The sequence below is a fragment of the Indicator indicator genome, chromosome 2 (genome assembly GCF_027791375.1).
Source record: "Indicator indicator isolate 239-I01 chromosome 2, UM_Iind_1.1, whole genome shotgun sequence".
Lineage (NCBI taxonomy): Eukaryota > Metazoa > Chordata > Aves > Piciformes > Indicatoridae > Indicator > Indicator indicator.
In genome coordinates, this window is record NC_072011.1 from 42,353,042 (window position 1) to 42,365,725 (window position 12,684).

General features: G+C 37.4%; 1 protein-coding gene across 2 annotated transcripts in view; it reads left to right on the forward strand.

The window, feature by feature from the left end:
* The window catches only part of ZFAND3 (zinc finger AN1-type containing 3), a 137,367-nt gene that overhangs the window by 103,704 nt on the left and 20,979 nt on the right, over positions 1–12,684 (forward strand). The window lies entirely within an intron of this gene.

Here is a 12,684-nt window from a genome sequence, read left to right on the forward strand (position 1 = left end):
GGAAAAAATGGGTGGAACTGTGTGAGTGCACTCAGTTGATTTTTAATTGTGCTATGAAGAATGTAGTAGAAACAGTCAGATAAAATGCATTAATGACACAATAAATTCATGCATTGTATCCATAAAGTTAGTGAGGTTTTAGTCATAGAATCATAGAATCAGTCAGGGTTGGAAGGGACCACAAGGATCATCGTTAAGTACTTTCTTTCTCAGCAGTTATTTATGAGAAATGTGCATCTTTAATATTTAATATATGTGCAGACAGCTCACATTTTATGAGGCTGTCTGTCCTAGGTGGGTGTGGTAGTATTTATATTGTACATGATTACATTATTTGTCTCATTGCTTTTGCTTTTTCTAGTGTAAAACTTGGGTCTAGAAGAGGCAAACAGTTCTTTCACTGTTCAAGCAAAGCTGTATGGTCCTTTTTGAAGTTTTGGGTTTATCAATGCTTATATAGTAAGGTGTGTGCTTGATTGCCACAGTGCCAGAAATCTGATTTGCTTTGAGGCTGTACCCATACAATCGAGAGGAGAGCTTTTTGGAGTTACAAAAAGAGCAGGTTGTGGTAGAAGTACACAAATTTTGAGCCAGAGCCAAACCCAAGAAATCATTAATTTTCTCGTTAGTTTGGAGAAGAGGGGACTAAGTGGTGACCTCATTAATGTTTATAAATATGTAAAGGGTGGGTTCCAAGAGGATGGAGTCAGGCTCTTCTCAGTGATGCCCAATGACAGGACAAGGGGCAGTGGGTGGAAGTTGGGCCATAGGAAGTTGCATGTAAACGTGACGAAAAATTTGTTCACTGTGAGGGTGACAGAACACTAGAATAGGCTGCCCAGGAGGGTAAAACCAGCCTGAATGCATTCCTGTGTGATCTGGTGTAGGTGATCCAGCTCTGGCAGGGGGGTTGGGCTAGATAATCTTTCAATGTCCCTTCCAACGCCTAACCTTCTGTGATTCTGTAATATTTTTTTCTGTCACTGTGTGTTGAGTAAGGACAAAAAGACCTAGTAAACCACTAAGTTGATTTTTTTTTTTAAATTATTTATTTTTATTTCTTAATTACTCTGAATTGTCAAGCACATGAGCAAAAAAAATATATACAAAAGACATTGAAACAACTTTGCTGTATGTTTTTCATTGGTGTTCCAAGGGACTTTTAAGGTATTCTTTAGTGTTTGACTTCTGGAGGGCATTGTGTTAGAAATCCAACCTTCTTGGAGCTCTCTCACCAACAGGAAAGTGATGATAGAACAGCCTTCAAGCAGCTCAATAAATCACCCAGTCCTGGCAATAATAGTGCCCATTAGGGACACTCTTCTTTCCTCTCTTCCCCTCCTGCCCTGCCCCTGCTGCTCAGTTTCCAGCTGTACTAATAGAACAGTGCATCAAGCAAGGCTGTAAATAAAAGTTATAACCTAATCGGTGGGCTCTGAAGTGGAACGGACAGGAGCTGAGGCATGGAGGCCCTATTACTGCTCATCAGCAATTATAAACAGGATAAAGTGTCTAGAACTTGCACTGATGTGGCAAGAGCTAAACAGAGACTGGGAGATGACACTGTACTATGATCAGATGATGTATGTTGATGCGTTTTTACTGTCTCATCTTATTGCCTCTTTCTGTGGTGTGTTTGTATTATCTGTTCTGTGCTTCTATATCTATCTGGATGGACAGATTGTTTTCCCTCCTGCTGAAAGGAGCTTGAACAGATACACTCAAGCTTGCTTTTTTTTTTTCAGATACACTTTGCATTTGTTGCCAGTACTAGTCATTTAAGAGCCTTCTCAAAGCATTGTGTTTTTTGTAGGTTAAAAACCTCCTAATGGTAAGGACCAAAATAGTCATATCTGTAAACAAGTTTAAGGACTTCCTACAATTGTAGGATTTATTGTCACTATCACCTTGTTCAGCTTTACAAGATCACCCTCACTCATTAAAAATGGTGGATATGGTCACCTGAATGGTCTCTTCAGTAAATGCATCCCATGCATTTTAGACTAAATGTGTTAAAACCAATGTGGTAGAATAATCTAAAGAGATGGGTTGGGGGGGGTCAATACATCAAAACATTTTGCTAAAAGTCAGCTATAGCTTGCCTCTGATTTAGTAAAACTTCAGCTGTTCCTGGGAAGGTTTTTAAGAGCTTGTTAGCACACGATAATTGGTAATATTGCCCCAAAAGTCTTTCTTGGTCTTTTATCTATCACAGTCTAGCACATTTCTGTGCTAGACATCTAAATCATCTCTTTTCTAAACCACAATGAAAGAAAATGCCTTGAAATTTTGCCTGTACTTTCTTTAATCTAAAGAGAAGTTTTGTAAGCATCTTCATAGTTCATACATTGATCACTCATGCTGTTTACTTCAGAAGAGAATTTTCTTCTGAGTAGTGGAAAAAATACAACATTCAGAAATGAAAAAGCGTGCAGCAGCATGACAGGATGTGACAACAGTGACTCCTATCTTGTCTATTCAGTACAGCCAAGATAAAATAAATAGATTATTTTTCTTATGATACTAGGACAGAAATACTCACATCGCCTGTGTTAAAGTACACGAAACTGAGATGAATGGAAACTCATCCTTTTCATAGTCAGTATTTCTTTGAAATTAACTTTCATGCTTACTAGTTCCCAGGGTGTTCTTTTCCTTTGTGTTGTTCATAAAGTAAGGAAACTAGATAGTTAAAGTGGCTGAAGGGACAAAAAAAATGTAATGTGGCTATGAAAGCCCAATTTCACATGCTGTATAGATTAATTAGAAATATTACACAGTGTTCTGAAGACATTTATAAAACGTTCTAGTAATTCCTGTTTAGGAAAAACTCCATTTGTAATCAATCTAATGAAGTAATTAATGAGAGGATTCTAGCTTTAAGAAATAAAACTAGTTTTGTGTAATATGATAAATATTTTTCTGTGTCCTTAAAGATGGTTTTCAGTCTGGCTTGTGAAATACTTACCAGATGGAAAATTACATGCTTTAAAGGTCATTATCTTTTAAATTTCAATGGACTTGTATTAAAGTATAGGACATGATGACAAAGGATTTGTCCTTGAATTTGTTGAAATAGAAAATTAAATATTTTACTCTTTATGTGTATTTTAATTAAAATGAAACAACTTCTGTCTTGTTTGGTTTTTTTTTTTTTAAGTGGTTTCATGCCATGTTTAAATTTCAGAAATACCAGGGTCTCTGTGAACATCGTTTAACAGACCTTTGACAGTAGGTACATAGTTTATATTATAGAATACATCTATTAAGGTTACTTCACGTTATGCACCCAACAGCTCCGAATTCCCTGTTTCATTACCACTATCTCCACACAGACTGCTGGAAAGCCATTAGCCATTCCCAAGCAACAAAATCGCAGCTCAGAACTTAAAATAAATGTTGTCTCCATTAAATTCAAGGGCAAAGAAATCGAGGTTCATAGAATCACCTGAGTTGGAAGGGGCCTCTGAAGGTCATTTAGCCCAACCACCCTGCAGTGAGCAGGGACATCAACTAGATCAGGTTGCCCAGAGCCCCATTGAGCCTCACCTTGAGGCTTTTTCTTACTGGTAAGCTTTAACAAATGTGATATAGCTTTTTATAGTTCTAAATTTGTTATTTTATCTCACTAAAGATTTTTTAAAACAAGTTTAGCATTAAATAACTGGCCCAAAATATATTTAAAATCATATAGCCATATATATTTCTTAAATTAAGACAAGTGTATCTTGCAGAGAACTAATTCATGATCCTGTTACTGCTGTACTTTTTGATTTCAGGGCAGTGCCCCAAAGCTTTCATCTGACTATTGCTGAAGGCTTCTATTCTGACTAATGATTTCAGTGAGCATCAGACAGCCTTTAAATACAAGTTTTCACTGTGTTCCATTTCGGTGTTAATTTTCATAAGGACCTTAAAAATTCCTGGAAGCAATTATAGAGCCTCTTGGAAATATGCTTCAGTCAGAGCATACACAGGGGAAAGTGTAGCTTCCTCTGAAGCGGTTTATAAATATTTGTATGTTCACTGAATTGTTATGTAAACAAGTTATCTCTTTTTGCTATTCCTGTTCAAATTATTTCCCATAACATAATCTTTATGGAACAACCAATGAGACCAACATCTTGGGACCAAAGAGGGTCGAGCAAGAGTAAGAGACAAGATGTATGTAAGATACAAGACAGTGCATATACTGTTGCATCAATCTATACTACCTTGCCCTTTGTGCAGATTTGGTCTTTGATACAGATTAGCGTAGATGATTCACAAGTATCTCCTTTCAAAATAATAACAACTACCCAGTTAACCAGCCTGACTTCTGACGCTTTGTAAACAGAAATCAGGTGTGCAGAAATTGGCTTCTTTGCCAGGGCTGGGGTTTTTCACTCACAAAAATTGCTAGAACAAGTAGCACAATCAAAACATAAACTGATTTTTAAGCTTCAAAATATCTGAATCAAAAGAAAGCATATTTTGAAGATAGATTAGCTGTATATTTCAGAATCTACTCTTAATACATTCAGTAAAATTTATATCAAAATACAAGAGCTCTTAGTTATTTTCCTTGACATTAATCAGTTACAATCCTTGGAATTATAGTCTCATTGTGAAATTTCTGTTCCTTATGGCATCACTGAGGTTCAGCAGCTAATGACAAATAAGTGTTTGGAAAAATAAATATGGAAAATATTTTTTTTCCACTGCTACCAGGCAAGAGTTCTTCATGATTCCTCTTCTGAACCTGTGACTTAGCCTTGGAACACCCTCATTGCAGCAATGAGGGGGAAGAGCATGCTAAGCAAAACTCAGTGTATGAATGCAAAATAACAGAGCAAGTAGTTTCTATATAGAACTGGGTTTAGGCTATTAGTTTGAAGAATTACTTTCCTGAATCCCGTATACCATCTGATTGATGAGGACATAGCTGGAGTATACTACTAGGATTTTGAAGCAGAGCAGCGCTACTTATTTATGCACTCTTGAGCTGACTAGTGAATATGCAGTATTTGTAGCCTTATTTATTCTTGTTAATCCAGCGTTAGGGAACTTCACAAAGCCTATGAGGGCTCTCATTAAAATCAGCAAGAATAAAACTCTGATATTTCTGAATGCTTCTTAATTTCCCATTTTATCAGAACCAGTGTAAACTTTTCTGTATGTTTGCATATACATATTCACATGTGAAAATATACATATTTGAATACTAGTAAGTAGTCTTCAGATGGTGTGAATGTTCATGATTTGCCTTAATTTTTTTATCATGTGTATTCCCATGTTACAGGTTCTTTTCCTTCCTTCTTGTGTTTCTGTTTTTCCATTTAGCTATCTGTATTTGTGCATTATTCCGTCACTTAATAATCCTTAATCCTGTTCTGATTATTTAGGCCACTTATGACATCATTTGTTCTCCAGCTTTAACTGTCATCAGAATCTGCTGTTGACCCTCTCTCAACCTGAATGCTGTGCTGCTAAAACACATTATTTAATAATAAGAAAATAAGTTTGAATTGATACCTGTAATTTTTTTTTTTTTTAACTGGTGACTTTAGTGTTGTGGCCAGTTTTCTCTTCTGGCCTTTTCAAGGTTCATACCTTATAGTAGTCTGAATATATGAACAACCTGAGACGCTATTTGTCAGCGGTTTAAAAAAAAGAAGGAAAAAATACCAACCAAAACCAACTTCCCTTAACAGAATAGTGTCAAGCTTCTACATGGCATAAACTGTCCTGAGTAATCAAGACAAAGAGAATCAAGTCTTGTGTCTGGATGCCCTAGCAGTCACTGTCTGCATATGATCTTACTGTCAGCAGCTGGTTCTAAACATGTTCTTCAGCTGCTTACTCTTGTAGCAAGGGATGGACAGCAAGCACAAGACCAAGTGTTCAGCTGAACTGTACAACGTGTTCCCACTTCACAAACAGATAGCGTAGGGGGGAGTAATGCAAGAATTTGACTACAAAACATGTAGCATAGGAACTTAAGTGTGAGATGAAAATTAATTAGATTTTCACTTAATGTAGCAATTCTGAAATTTATTGACAAGAAAGAATAATAGACATTTTCATACTTTTGGTAATTATAACTTAGTTAAAATGCATGGCTATGTAGTTCACCATTCATCATAGATCTTTCAATGTGCATTTTATTCATCTGGGTTGTTAGCACTAGGTTAGTCTCTTTTCCATTAGAGGTGATAGTTAATAGCCTCATTAAGTTACACTGCAGTTCAGTATAATTCTTTATTGACAGATGGTAGTACCAACAATAGAAGTTTAGAGGGAAAACAAAAAAATAGGAGCGGTAGGAAGGAGTTAGTATATAAGTTGGGGTGGTTTTTTTCCCTTTCCGTGAATCTCTCTGAGTTTACAGCATGGTTGATAATGGAGGGGGCCTCCGGAGTCCCAGTGGTTCAACCTCCTTGCTTCAGAGTAGGATAATCTAGAGCAGGCTGGGGGCTGTGTCCAGAGGTCTTTTGAGAATGAAGCATCCACAAACCCCTGTGGCAACCTGTGTCAGTGTCAGGTCTCTCGTACAGTGAAAAATTGTTTCCATATGTGATATTGGGAAGTTACTGGAATTACATGGTTTTGTATGATTATGCTCCCACATTTTTCTGTTTTCCTGAAGTCATAGGGGAGGAGCAATATATGCATTGGCACTCATTCACACACACACGTGTGTATATATATACATACACACATATACATATAAAAATTACTTGGAGAGTGTTACATTTTGAAAGTGTGATTAAAACACAAATTTGGTTGAGGCATGTAAACCACTGGAGATGAGGAGCAGCAGCTGCTGTTATTCCTAAGAAAATAAGGTGTCTTGGGTTTAGAACAGATACAAAGATACTTTACGCCTCCCAAAAGGAGTAAAATAAAAACATTCCACGCACAGAATTGGAAAGTTAAATGGAAATACTGTGCACAAATATTTACACAAATACAAAATACTCAAATTCATATTCAGCCTTGGCCCAGTCCTTTGGCCTGGCCTTACAACAACCTCATTAGGCCAAAAGCCTTCCAAACCTGCCCCTCAACCAGCCCTCAATGCCAAACCTCAATGCCCACCCCCCTACCCCCCGCTCCCCCTTCATCCCTTCCTGCTTCCCCCCAACCAGGCCTGAATGGCAAGGTAAAAATTAGCCAGGCAAATACCAGAGAGATAACAGCTCAGCATGCTGAGAGGAGAGAGAGAGAGGAAAAGGGCAGAACAGCCTGTGCTGTCCATGTATATAGGGGAGATGCAGGAATGATGGGATGAAATAACAAAAGATTATGTTTTTCTAGTGTCTACTTCCTTGGTCCCTAGTCCCTGGAGGACTTTTTTTCTCTATAGTTAAGACATCCAGTCTTAAACCCACAACACAAGGCCACATACACAAGTCTTGTGCTGCTCTGCAGAGTTCATCTCTGTGTTTTACAAATGCCTGCATTTACTGTGCTAGCAAAGTACTTGGTACAAATTAGTTTGATTCTCCTTTCGTTGCAAGGCATGCATCATGTGCCATCTCTCATTTTGGGGAAATTAAACCATGCTATTGTTCAGCTCAAAAATACTGTTCACTGTCAGAGCAGTACACATTAAATTTAATTTTTGTTGCTGTCTTTTGGTGTTCATCAAATAAAAAAAAAACCACTTAATCACTGTCTGTAACAGAAGCTTTTTCTCCATCTCTATTGCAAAGAGAGAAGGTAAATTTTGCTGGTAGAATCTTTAACACATTGTTACAGTGGAGAGCTGGAATCCCCCTCCCACATTTAACAATAGCCAGGCTAACTCAGTCCAGAAGTAAATGAAGCTGTATTTACAGGCAAAACTACAGTCTAAGATGAAACGCAATGAATATGTACAAATATACACTATTCACAACATTTACAAATATGTACAATCAACAGAAAAACACAACAAAGCCCTCTGGCCCCCAGAGGGGCTGTGCTTCTTTTTTCCCCCCCACAGAGAAGACAAAAGAGAAGAAAGCCAGGAAGCAGAGAGAGGTTTGTTAAAGTTAGTTTGACAAGGTCAGCATGCGGGTGTGTGTATTATCTCCAGCCAGAAGACCACTCAGCAGAGAAACACCAGACAGAAAGACAGAGAGGGACCTTGTTTTGAGTACTGACTCTTAAACACTTCTCTCTCTCCAATGGAAGTGTTTAGAATAATCATTATTTTGCTTTCTTACACCCAATAGCAATTTATTTACATTCTTTCACTTTTCTGCTCGAACTTTGTGAGAAAAATTTTAAAATTGTCACACACATCAGTAATGTCTTGAATTTGGAGTGTCTTAAAGCAGTTCTTTCAATTAGGTATTTCAAACAGCTAGGCAAAAAGTTGTGGCTTTTTTTGTTGTTGTTGTTGATTGGTTGTTTTTGCTTATTAGAGCTGGAAACAACTACTGTTGAATGGTTTTGATAGTTGATAAGAAATAATAACTGTTGTAGTGCAACTGCTGGCAGTTACTTGTAGTCTCCCGAGTGATTTCACACTGAGGCAAATAAGTGGCAGATGGGACTTGAGTTCTACAGGGGCTATTCCTATGCAGTCTCCCTGCTCCACATTGTATAGGGACGATGAGTTTTAGTGCAATTGCTGTTAAGCTCTATGGAGAGGAAAACATAAATCAGTGAAATGGTGATTCTATGGGCACTGCCATCATACTGAAGAGATTGCCTGGTTAAATGGTACCAAACTGTTAATGTAAGAATTTCTGAGACATCTGTCTGTAGTGTTTTAAGAAAAATTGAGGTGAATTCACAGACGAAATTATGAGCATGGCTATTTCCAAAGAGGCACGCACTTAGGTTTCTGATGCAGCTTTGAGATAGTTATGACTGCATGAAAGGACGAGATGTTAATCCCAATTAAAATATCAGAGTTCAAAATAACTATTTCCACGGTGTTACCCTACAACAGTGAGGAACTGAAGTGGTCATGGTTGTCAAACTTGGCTCATAAGATGTTAATCATGAATTTCTCTCTTTTCATTAGGAGTCAACAAGTAAATGGGTTTTGGAACAACTGTGTTAATTTTAAGTTTATGTGAAGTAGAGGAGATGATTTGAAATTATGATTTTGGTAAATGGGATAGGAAAGATTTGTAAAGAGATAGCTTCCTCTAGATTAAGTTTCTAATGCATAGTTAAAATGCCAGGAAATTAAGTAATCTCTTATCTAAAAATGGAATAATGAAGGAAATAAAACCCCCCGAAATCTAGAAAGTGGCAACAAGATACTGCTCAGACTTTAGTTAATCCCTGTTATATAGTTATTGTCTGTGACCATACGAGTTTCTTCATGGTCAGAGATTTTAACAGCTTGGGCTTCTTTTAAAATAGTTTCAGAGGAGATGTCAGTGATGTTTGAAGGTTCATTAATTATTGCTCTTCCTGATGTTTGCACAGGCAGCTGAGATCACAGATGTCAGTCTGTCAGTGTGGTGTGTTCTTCATGAAAAGAAAAAAACCTGGGTGCCGCAAAAGCTGTCACTGAACCAGATATTAAACAGATTAATTTCATTCTTGAAGCAAGCAGCAGTAGAGGAGGGCTTCTCCTCCAACCTCTTCCATCCTCTTCCTTCCCTGTTACATTTTCTTAGCCCGCATGTCTGCTGGGTTTAAAGCTTCCCACCTTCTCCCCAAAATGCTATGGAAGAGCATAATTGCTAGTGTACCCATGTGCATGCAGCCTGCAAAACTCCTTCATGGCTGGAGAGTAGGAGTGGGGTTCAGCTCTGGCAGTTGTGACACCATTTATTATTTTGAGGGGCAAACCTAGATAATGAAGACAAACTGTGACAGTAAGAAACAAACGTGAGTTTCTGGCCAAGACATAAAAGAATTTTAAAGAAAACTATTCTACTTCTTGTTGCCAGAAAAGCCTCTCCAGTTTCAATTCTGCCAGCTAAATTAATTTTCTCTTATTTCAAATGACAGTTTGATAAAATCACCACTATTAAAAGAATCTTCATCATCAGATATAGATTAGAAAAATCCTTATTTCTTAAGTCTGAATGAAAATTGCAATTGGAGAGTGTTCGGGACAGTTACTCTTTGTGAAATTTTGGGGGCATTTCATCTCTATTCATTTTTTTTTACAGGAAATTTTTATGATTTTTTTATGTCTGCATGTAAAATGAAAGTATTCCTTTTTTATTCTATGACTGGGTATTTGTTGGTCTAGGTGTAATGCTAAAATGCAGGTTGAGTGTTGAAAATTTCTCTTAAAAGCATCCTTAGAAGGATGAACCGTCCTTCTAACAGAAGCCACTGCCAGTCACTGTTTGAAAGAATCCTCATCTCTATAGCTGTTTTTTTATTGTTTTATAGTTTACACTGAGAATTTGCCCTTGAGTCTCATTGCAGCACTCTACCCTGTTCTTAGAGGGTTCTTTTCTGCGATCCAGGTAGTAAAGCTGTGCATAACAATTTCCTTTTGCTATCAGATCTCTGAAGTGTAATATTACAAGAATCCACATGCTTTGTGCCCTGACAACATGATAAATCCATGCAAGATTGAATCTAAAAGTTCTGATGTCCAATCTGTGCTTTCTCTTTGCTCTTTGTACTTGCCCATGAGTAGATACAATCATGTGTACTGTTGGTCTGTTTTGTAATGAGTATTAGCTTGGGCTGGTGTGTTCAAGGTGCTGTGCAATCACTGATCACATATCTGGTACTGTCCCTGGGAGTTGGGCTCAGAGTATCTTGGTGTTAACACTGCTTAATTTACGACAAAAAGATGGGTATTAAACAAAATTAGATACCTAAATTTTCATTTCTAGTTGTTTAGCCAACTTATGTTAATGTTCAGATAGTCATTACCAATTAATAGGAAACGTGTAATGCAATACTTTTATTATAGGGCTACTAGCCCAACACGGGATAGCTGTTTTTCTCACTAAAGCACATGGCTTCGTTAACTGATTAGACATTGGTTGAGTCATACACATGAATCCTTTGTTTAGCCTTTATTATAAACAGACCATAATGGATTCCATCAGCTTAATTCAGAATACCAGATTTGCTTGTGAGAACTACCAGAACAGCTTATCTTCCCAGAAGCAAAGATCTTTGGGAAGTAGCTATTTCTAAATATCTGTTTCTCTGAGTAATGAATAAACAACAAATTGTGTAGTTCCCCATATTGGGCAACAAGGTGGACTGTAACAGATTTTTACTGAACCCCAAGCTGACCAGCTTGGAGCAGCCAAGCTGTCTGTTGATAGGTGCACCCTACTACATTCAAGACTGGGCAACTCTTCTTAGCACTCTGAAAACAAGTGTCTATGTGGTAAGACTGTTGCTTTGGAGCATGACTTGGGACCTCTGTTCTGAGAGTTGGGCGGTCTATTCAGAGGGTCTTTCTCTTGAATCATCTTCCATAGAGACTCAATTAAAGACAGAGCTAGTTGTTCCATAAATTTATTAATTCATTGTGCACTACTTTATTTTCCTTGTCAAGGCTCCTGCATGCTCAGGCGTGCAGAATTGTAACATGTTACGTACAAATCTTAGTTTAGCCCTAATAGATGTATTTTGTAATCTGTGACATAGATCAAAAAGAAGGCTATGTTGAGGCACATGTCAGATAAAATTACTGCAGCTTAATAAAAGCTTACCACTTGTATACTGTACAGAAAGCAGTTGCAGTTCACTTTTGTATGAAATGTGCAGTGTAGAAACTTTGTACTTCTTGTAAAGCCAGGTGCATTTTCAGCATATCTTAAGAGCAATGTGACAGAAATAAAGTAAACCCAAAGGAGGCAAGTTATATATTTGTAATAGCTGTGAGATTGGAGCCAAATAAATGGAAAAACACTGCGAGACAAGGCCCAAAACACAGGTAAGAAAAGTGGATCAGTTTATACTGCATGTGAGAAACCATGTAGAGCATACCCCAGAGGGAGACATTACCAAGTATTCCTAGTCTGACTTCATTAGAGATTTGCTTAAGGATATTCATAAGCAGTGGATCAGATAAGATCATTGAAATAAGGACGATATGGACAATGTTGAAGCTTCAATAGTTATCTTTTCGTGGATAATCCAGGACAGCTAACATGAAGTAGACATGTTCCCCATAGGCACAGGATACCACACAGTGGAAACTTAGAGGTGAAAACATGGCTATCTTTCTGCCAAAAAGATATAGTTATCTTGTTACTTGTTGCATTTATGTTCTTTCAAAATGAATTTAACTGAACTAGTGTAACTGATTGCAGTACTGGGTTTTAGCACTTAGTTTCCTTGCAACACTATTAAAAATTATTTAATTTTTAGTATGAGTTAAATTTATTTGCAGCTTCTATTAAGAAGAAATCCAGAACTGATTCTGCTATGCACAAGTTTGGGAAGGGGAAAAAAGTTTTTTCTATCCTGACCTAGCTCAGATTGCAGAGCAGCAGGTCTGCTGAAATTCGCCACCTCTGACATGCCACAAAAATGAAGTTTGGGTATCAGTAATGTGCATTTCATGTGCTACTCCAGACCCTTGGTCAACATACTCTCCATTGTGCAAGAAAGACAACACAGACAAAAGGCCCTACACTACCTGCAGTTAACACTGTCCTGAACTTTACCTTTTCTTATAAGCTGAAATGTATAAAGTTATTAATGCAAATAGTATTCTGACTAATTCTTTGAAAATGGCTGAGCACTTTGAATTTATAGCAT